This window comes from Hakea prostrata, chromosome 5, assembly GCF_041222555.1.
Source record: "Hakea prostrata isolate BN-2017 chromosome 5, UWA_Hpros_2, whole genome shotgun sequence".
NCBI lineage: Eukaryota > Viridiplantae > Streptophyta > Magnoliopsida > Proteales > Proteaceae > Hakea > Hakea prostrata.
Genome location: NC_142604.1, coordinates 53,659,099 through 53,665,684, shown reverse-complemented (window position 1 = coordinate 53,665,684; position 6,586 = coordinate 53,659,099). Strand labels below are relative to the sequence as shown.

At 36.6% G+C, this 6,586-nt stretch overlaps 1 pseudogene; it reads left to right on the top strand.

Annotated features, from left to right (window-relative positions):
- Window positions 1–272: 272 nt before the first annotated feature.
- Window positions 273–1,024, top strand: LOC149016537 (WAT1-related protein At5g40210 pseudogene; annotated as a pseudogene).
- The last annotated feature ends 5,562 nt before the right edge of the window (window positions 1,025–6,586 follow it).

The following is a 6,586-nucleotide window of genomic DNA, read 5'->3' as shown; positions in this document are numbered from 1 at the left end:
TTATTTGTTTTAGTTTTTTTTTCTTCTTTTATTCAAAGAAAAAATGTAAAAATTTCATTATTGATAGTGAAAGGAGTCTCTCTGTCTTCTCCATCGTCGGCCAAGAACTCAGCCGTTGCTTAGCCCTTGTTGCAGCTGACTTTGAAAGCTTTGGAGACGAAGCAGAAGAAGAGCCCTTTGAAAAGAAAATTTCAAGATTTCATAAATAATGGTTTTCTAATCTCTCACTTTACATCTAACAGTTTCTAGTATCTCATTTTCTTCTTCTGCGTTTGTGGGTGAGAGAGAGAAGAGGAGAAATGAAACCTGGTGTGTGAGATGTGTTGCCATTTGCAGTGATGGTGATGGTAGAATATGCCGAAGTAGGCATAACCACTCTCAGCAAAGCAGCCATGTCAAAGGGGATGAGCCAGTTCGTCTTCATCGTCTATTATAACGCACTTGGCACTCTCATCCTTCTTCCTTCTTTCCTCCTCCGCAAGTCTCTCTCCCCCCTCTTTCACCAATTCCTCTCAGTTTCTTTCTCCTCTTTTCTGTTTTTATCCTGAAGCATAAACGGTAACTAAACAATGGATCTATTTCCTTTTTTCTCTTTTAATGAATGAATCTGCAGAAACAAGCGCCCTCCACTCACCTTCTCCATCCTCTGTAGATTCTTCTTACTGGGTTTCATCGGGTAAGCCCAACAACTGCTATTTTTGGTTCTTTTAATTCAAATCTTGAAGTAGTCAAGTGGGTTTGCTTAGATTCCCATTTCAATTTATGGGTATTCGATGAACATTAGATTGAATTGAAGCTAGAAATTATGGTTGTGATTAATTGCAGGATATGCTTGAGGCAGATCTCTGCGTTCAGTGGAATAAGCTTGAGTTCTCCGACTCTGGCATCGGCGTTGGGAAATCTTATTCCAGCCATCACTTTCGTTCTTGCCATCATTTTCAGGTTTTGGGTTTTAAAATTTTTGAGATTTCTTTTCAAAGGGCTCTTCTTCTGCTTCGTCTCTGAAGCTTTCAAAGTTAGCTGAACAAGGCTGAGCAACGATTGAGTTTTGGCCGACAATGGAGAAGACGGAGAGACTCCTTTCACTATCAATAATGAATTTTTTTACATTTTTTCTTTGAATAAAAGAAAGAAACTTATTAAAATGAAAAAAAAATTAAAACAAATAAATTGGAAAAGGGCATTTTCGTCACAAAATTATTAAATTAACAGTTTCTGTTAAACTTGTCCTTATTTAATCATTTCATGAAACCACAGGGGAGCCATATGCAAAAGAAAACTTAAACTAGACTAAAAGTGACCTGGACCAAACCTTAGGGGATCCAGATGAAAATTATCCTAAAATGAAATAAAGTAAAAGTTTAAGATAAAGATGATGAGTATGGATGTCATTCTTAATCATTAACTGATGGTTACCATTAAACCCTTAGTTTTAAGGAATAAAAGAAGTTAAATCCTTATTAAAAACTTACTCACGATCCATTAATTTCTCCCTATTTATTCTCTCATACTTTCATTCCTATTTGATTGTCTCCTGAATCTCATCTATTATTCCATATTTCTTCTCTCTTTCTTATCTCACACTTCTCAAAAACATTGGAATAGTTAGTAGACATTGTAGTGTTCCTAAATCTTATCTACAATTATCAGGTATTCACTCTTTCTATCTCAAATTATTCATCTCTCATTCTCACTTAGGATTTTTCTAGTATTTTTTTTTTAAAAGCATAATTGATTTATTTATTTATTTATGTTGTTCTTTCTATCTCCTAAAATTTCGATTCTACTAATAGCAATTTAAATCTCGTTAAATCATGATTTTTTTAGTCCCTAAAGTTTCTCCTAAAATTTCAATTTCTAGTAATATTTTTGAATCCCTAAACTTTCGATTCCTACCAATGGCAATTTAAATTTTAAGTTTTATTAGTTGGATGTTTAGAATTTCAGCCATTAATATTATTAGATCTAATCATAGTCATTGAATTTTGTTTTTTACTTAATCTATGGAGATTGGCTGTTTTCCCCATATTTAGTTAATAGACTTTAAATCTATCTTTTTCCCTACATTTTCTCCCAAATTTTTTCCCACCTTTTTCTGTCATGATTTTTTAAAGTTTTTCTCCCACAACCACTATTCTTCAATATGTTTTTTATAATTTACTTAAAATTATGTTATCTATATTTTATTCATCCTATTAATTTACCTAAATTTATAATGTGGACCTCACATCCGAATATAATAAAATAATTCAGAGGTGGGTCCCGCATTACCCCACGTAATATGTATGGTGAAAAAAACATTAGTGCTCGTCCGACGGAGAGGTGATTCTGACTCTTTATTCAACCCCCCAAATGTTCAATCCTGGCTCTCCTCCTAAAAAGGAGCCTAGTCATATATGCACCATGGATCGAGTCTGAATACTTCCTTGTCAAGGGAGAAATCATTTATATCCTTTACAATTGACATTCCTAGAATCAGGAGAAAATTTTAGGGTTTCTTTTCTTCTACTTCTTTTCTTCTTTCTTTTTTTTTTTTTTTTTTTTTTTTTTTTTTTTTTTGGGTTTTGGTTTTGTGAGAAGTGAGAAGTGAGAAGGGAGAATGGAAAATATAGAGAGATTTTAGGGATTTTTCAGATTTTGTTTTTAATTAAGATCTAATTGAGATAGTAAGATAATTAGATGTCACAATCCTAGAGAAGAATTACAAAAAAAATTGCAAAAGAGGAGAATTGTTGAGGATGTAAATCCAAGAATAACACTATCTACCCTCGAAACAAGAGAATCTGAATTTTATTTTTGCAGGCATAAATATTATTAGTTTATAATTTGTGTTGTAGTAATAGCAATACCCATTTTTTACAGTTTTTTTTTGTTCCAATAATTTTTGGGTAGTTTTCATCTGGACCCCCTGAGGTTTGGTTCATATCATTTTTAGTCAAAAAAAATAGACACTTTGCATCTTCCTCCCTTGAGCTATTCAATAAGATAAATTAAGGACAATCTGTAATTTTTATGACTAAAATACCCTCACATCTATTCTACCTTAAGATTTGCATATTATCTTTATAATTAAATCCAACGGTAAAAATCACAAGAGTGTTTTTTCTTCCTCCACTCAAGCGATTGCCTCTGTTCTTAGCTGCTGTAACGGACACATTGCAGCACCCCAACGGCACCACGTGCCGTCGCATACATGATTTCCTTGACCTGAAAGTCAAAGCCAGGGATAAACCATCGGATGTGTTAAAGCTTCCGACGTCACCATCTATTCCACCCAAAATATCTGGTTTCACCTCTACACACCTACTGAAACCGCCGCCGCCGCCGTTCCCGCTGTAACCCTCCCCGTCATCGTATACTTCCACGGTGGAGGTTTCTCTTCTTCTCCACTGGTTCCCTTTAGTACCACGACCTCTACCTCCAGGTTTGAGTGTGCAATATCTGTAAAAGTAGGTGGAAGTTGATTTAAGGAGCAATTAGGGCAAGAAAATGTCTCATCGGTGATTCGGTATAGTGATGGATTGTTTCAAAGAAATTATTACACTCTTCCTGATTTCATTTGGATCTGTCTTTATGGTTTTCCAGCATTTATTTTAATTTCTTCCCCTCTCTTTTTCTGTTGTTTTTGTCTTTCTAATGATTTCTTACCAATGTTTTAGTTTCATTTGAAAACCACGTCTGGTTTGTTATTTCTTTTTTGTTCTCTAAATTTGAAGATCTCTAATAATATTAGTTATATTAGAGAAGATTTGATGCTGACAAAAAGACGTGGAAGAAGGAGAAACGTCCGCCGTGGAAGTAGACGATGACGGGGAGGGTTAAGGCGGAAACGACACCGGCGGTTTCAGTAGGTGTGTAGAGGGGTGGCGTCGTCAGAAGCTTTAACACCTCGGACGGGTTTGTGCCGTTGGGGTGCTGCAAAGTGTCGGTTACGGCAGGGAAAAACAGAGGCTGTCACCGAGTTGAAGGGGAAAAACACTGTTTTGATTTTCACCATTAGATTTAATTGTGAAGAAAATATACAAATCTTACGGTAGAATAGACGTAAGGGTATTTTGGTCATAAAAATCATAAATTGTCCTTAATTGATCTTATTGAATACCTCAGGGGAGGCAGATGCAAAGTGTTTATTTTTTTGGACTAAAAATGACATGGACCAAACCTCACGGGGTCCAGATGAAAATTACCCATAATTTTTTGAGCACTTCGTGCCCACAGACCCAATTAAGTTGTGCATGTGATAACGAATCTTAAAGGGTCAATATCATGCCCATTTCTTACAAGAAAATGGACTGTCCATTTCCTTGTAGATGTGTGCCATGTGTCTCAACATCACATCAAATGGTTGAAATCCATTTATCAGTGACATCAATCAACTCTTTGATGTGACTTATAAATGGATTTAAACCATATGATGTGATGTTGGGACACATGGTACACATCAACAAGGAAATGGATGATCCATTTTTGACAAGGAAATGGACCTGATAAATTTCCAATTATCTAGGGAGAAAGTGAAGTCAGACGTGATCGTGGGAGCGTATCTCTGAATCTGGATTGTATAGGTCCTATGCCTCCGAGCATGGTTCCTAAGTCCTAACATTGAGCGTAACAAATAAATTCATTAATTTTTCTACTTTTTTTTTCGAACAGATAAAATAGGGGATGACTAGTGGAGACCTTACATCCCCCGCTACACGATGTTTGGGCTTTTGAGTTCAACTTATGCAAGCATTAGCCCTGTAAACTATCAGTGCAAGTACTTGTTCTATCAGCATATTCCCACCGGAGGCCTAATATAGTCCACAGAAGCTGGTGGTGATCTCATGCCTAGGCCAAAGAGCACACAATTGTTGACGGGGGTGATCCAAATTCTATTAAAAAAAAATACATCAATTAATACCTTATGAGGAACCAACCTCCCTTACCTGCAACAACTGTTGCCCCCAATACACCATTTCTCACTGGTTCTTACTCAGATTAGAAAACCACTAACTCATAAAACGAAATCTAGGACGTCTAGAGGCATCCACATCAAGTTCATTAAGGATTGAAGCTAACCAAGGAATGTTAATATCAGAAGTTCCTATCCTAGCTGCCGAATTTGCCAAAAAATCTGCCACTGTATTAGTTTCACGATACCAATGTGAAATCTTCCAATCTATAGTCAGCGAATATTCTTATAACTCTCTCCACATATGAAAGATATACCAAGGTATTTTCTTCTACAGTATTAAAGTCACCACAGCTTTTGAATCACTTTCTACCCCAAGCTTAGTAAATTGTAAAGGCCTCGCCCAATGTAATCCGTGAATGAAAGTTTCCAATTTAGCCTCAAAGTTTGTTTTAACATCTAAAAAATACTGAAATTGAAAACCACCACATCAACTTCATTTAGAAATACTCCTCCACCGCCAGACCTTCCTAGATTGCCCAAAGAAGACCCATCAACATTTAATTTTACCCATCCTGCAGCAGGAGGACACCCAAAAATTTCTTGTGGAGGAGAAGCACTAAAGACAGAGAAGTGAACGCCAAGTCTTCTTGCATCCGAAAAAACGGTAGAAGTTACTTTTCTCCCATCCATTCAAGCCAAACTGTACTAAGTCTGAAAGAATTAAACTCACCACCTCATCAGTCCTGAAATTTAAATTTTCAAACTGGATTTGATTGCGGACCATCCAAAGAAAGTATAAAAGCAAACAACATCCATTAATCCAAACAGTATGTAAAGGAGACTGTGAAGCCTGGTGTTTCCAAGCCTTGAACGACTCTACAATCGAATCTTTTACTATCCAGCTATAACCAAACTTTGCTGCAAAAGCTTCTCCACATCCATGTGAAAATGAGCAGTTAAGAAAGAGATGTCCTATGTCCTCTGAAACTTTACCACATAGATTACAACGAGAGCCCAACATAATCCCTTTCCAAGTCAACAAGGCATCAACAGGATAGCCTATCATGAAAAAGTCTCAAACAGAAAACTTGTTGTGTAGGCTGGAAAGAAGTCTTCCAAATACTTTATGCCCATTTCAGTTGTTCTCCTTTTCTAGGATAGAGATCCCATGCCGATCAAAAACTAAGCTCTCCCCCCACCGAACCTTGCCAATGACAACCATCAACAAAACCAGCACAAGCAGCAGGATATAACATAATAAGAGAGATTACCTCTTGAAACTTGGCATTGTCCACTGACGGAAATCTACACTCCCCTTGCCGGAAACAATCTGCAACACTCAATTTCAAATGACCCTTTAGATCCAGAGGAAATACCAACATAGTCTGCAATGGTAAAATTCCCCAACCATCTGTCAAACCAGAAATTTATATTCTGACCATTTCCAATTGACCACCATTCATGAGCTTAAACAAAACCCCAAACTTTCCTCAATCCCAACATCAAAGATGACTGCTGCCCATAAATCTTTAATTTCCCCTTCTGTCCATCGTCTTCCCTTGTAAAAAGTGAGCAAAACCAGAGTGTTTGTGTTTAATTATCCAAGCCAACTTGCATAAGGATGCAAAATTGACATCTCTTAGTCTCTGAATACCCAAACCACCCTCACATTTTGGAATACATAGTTTT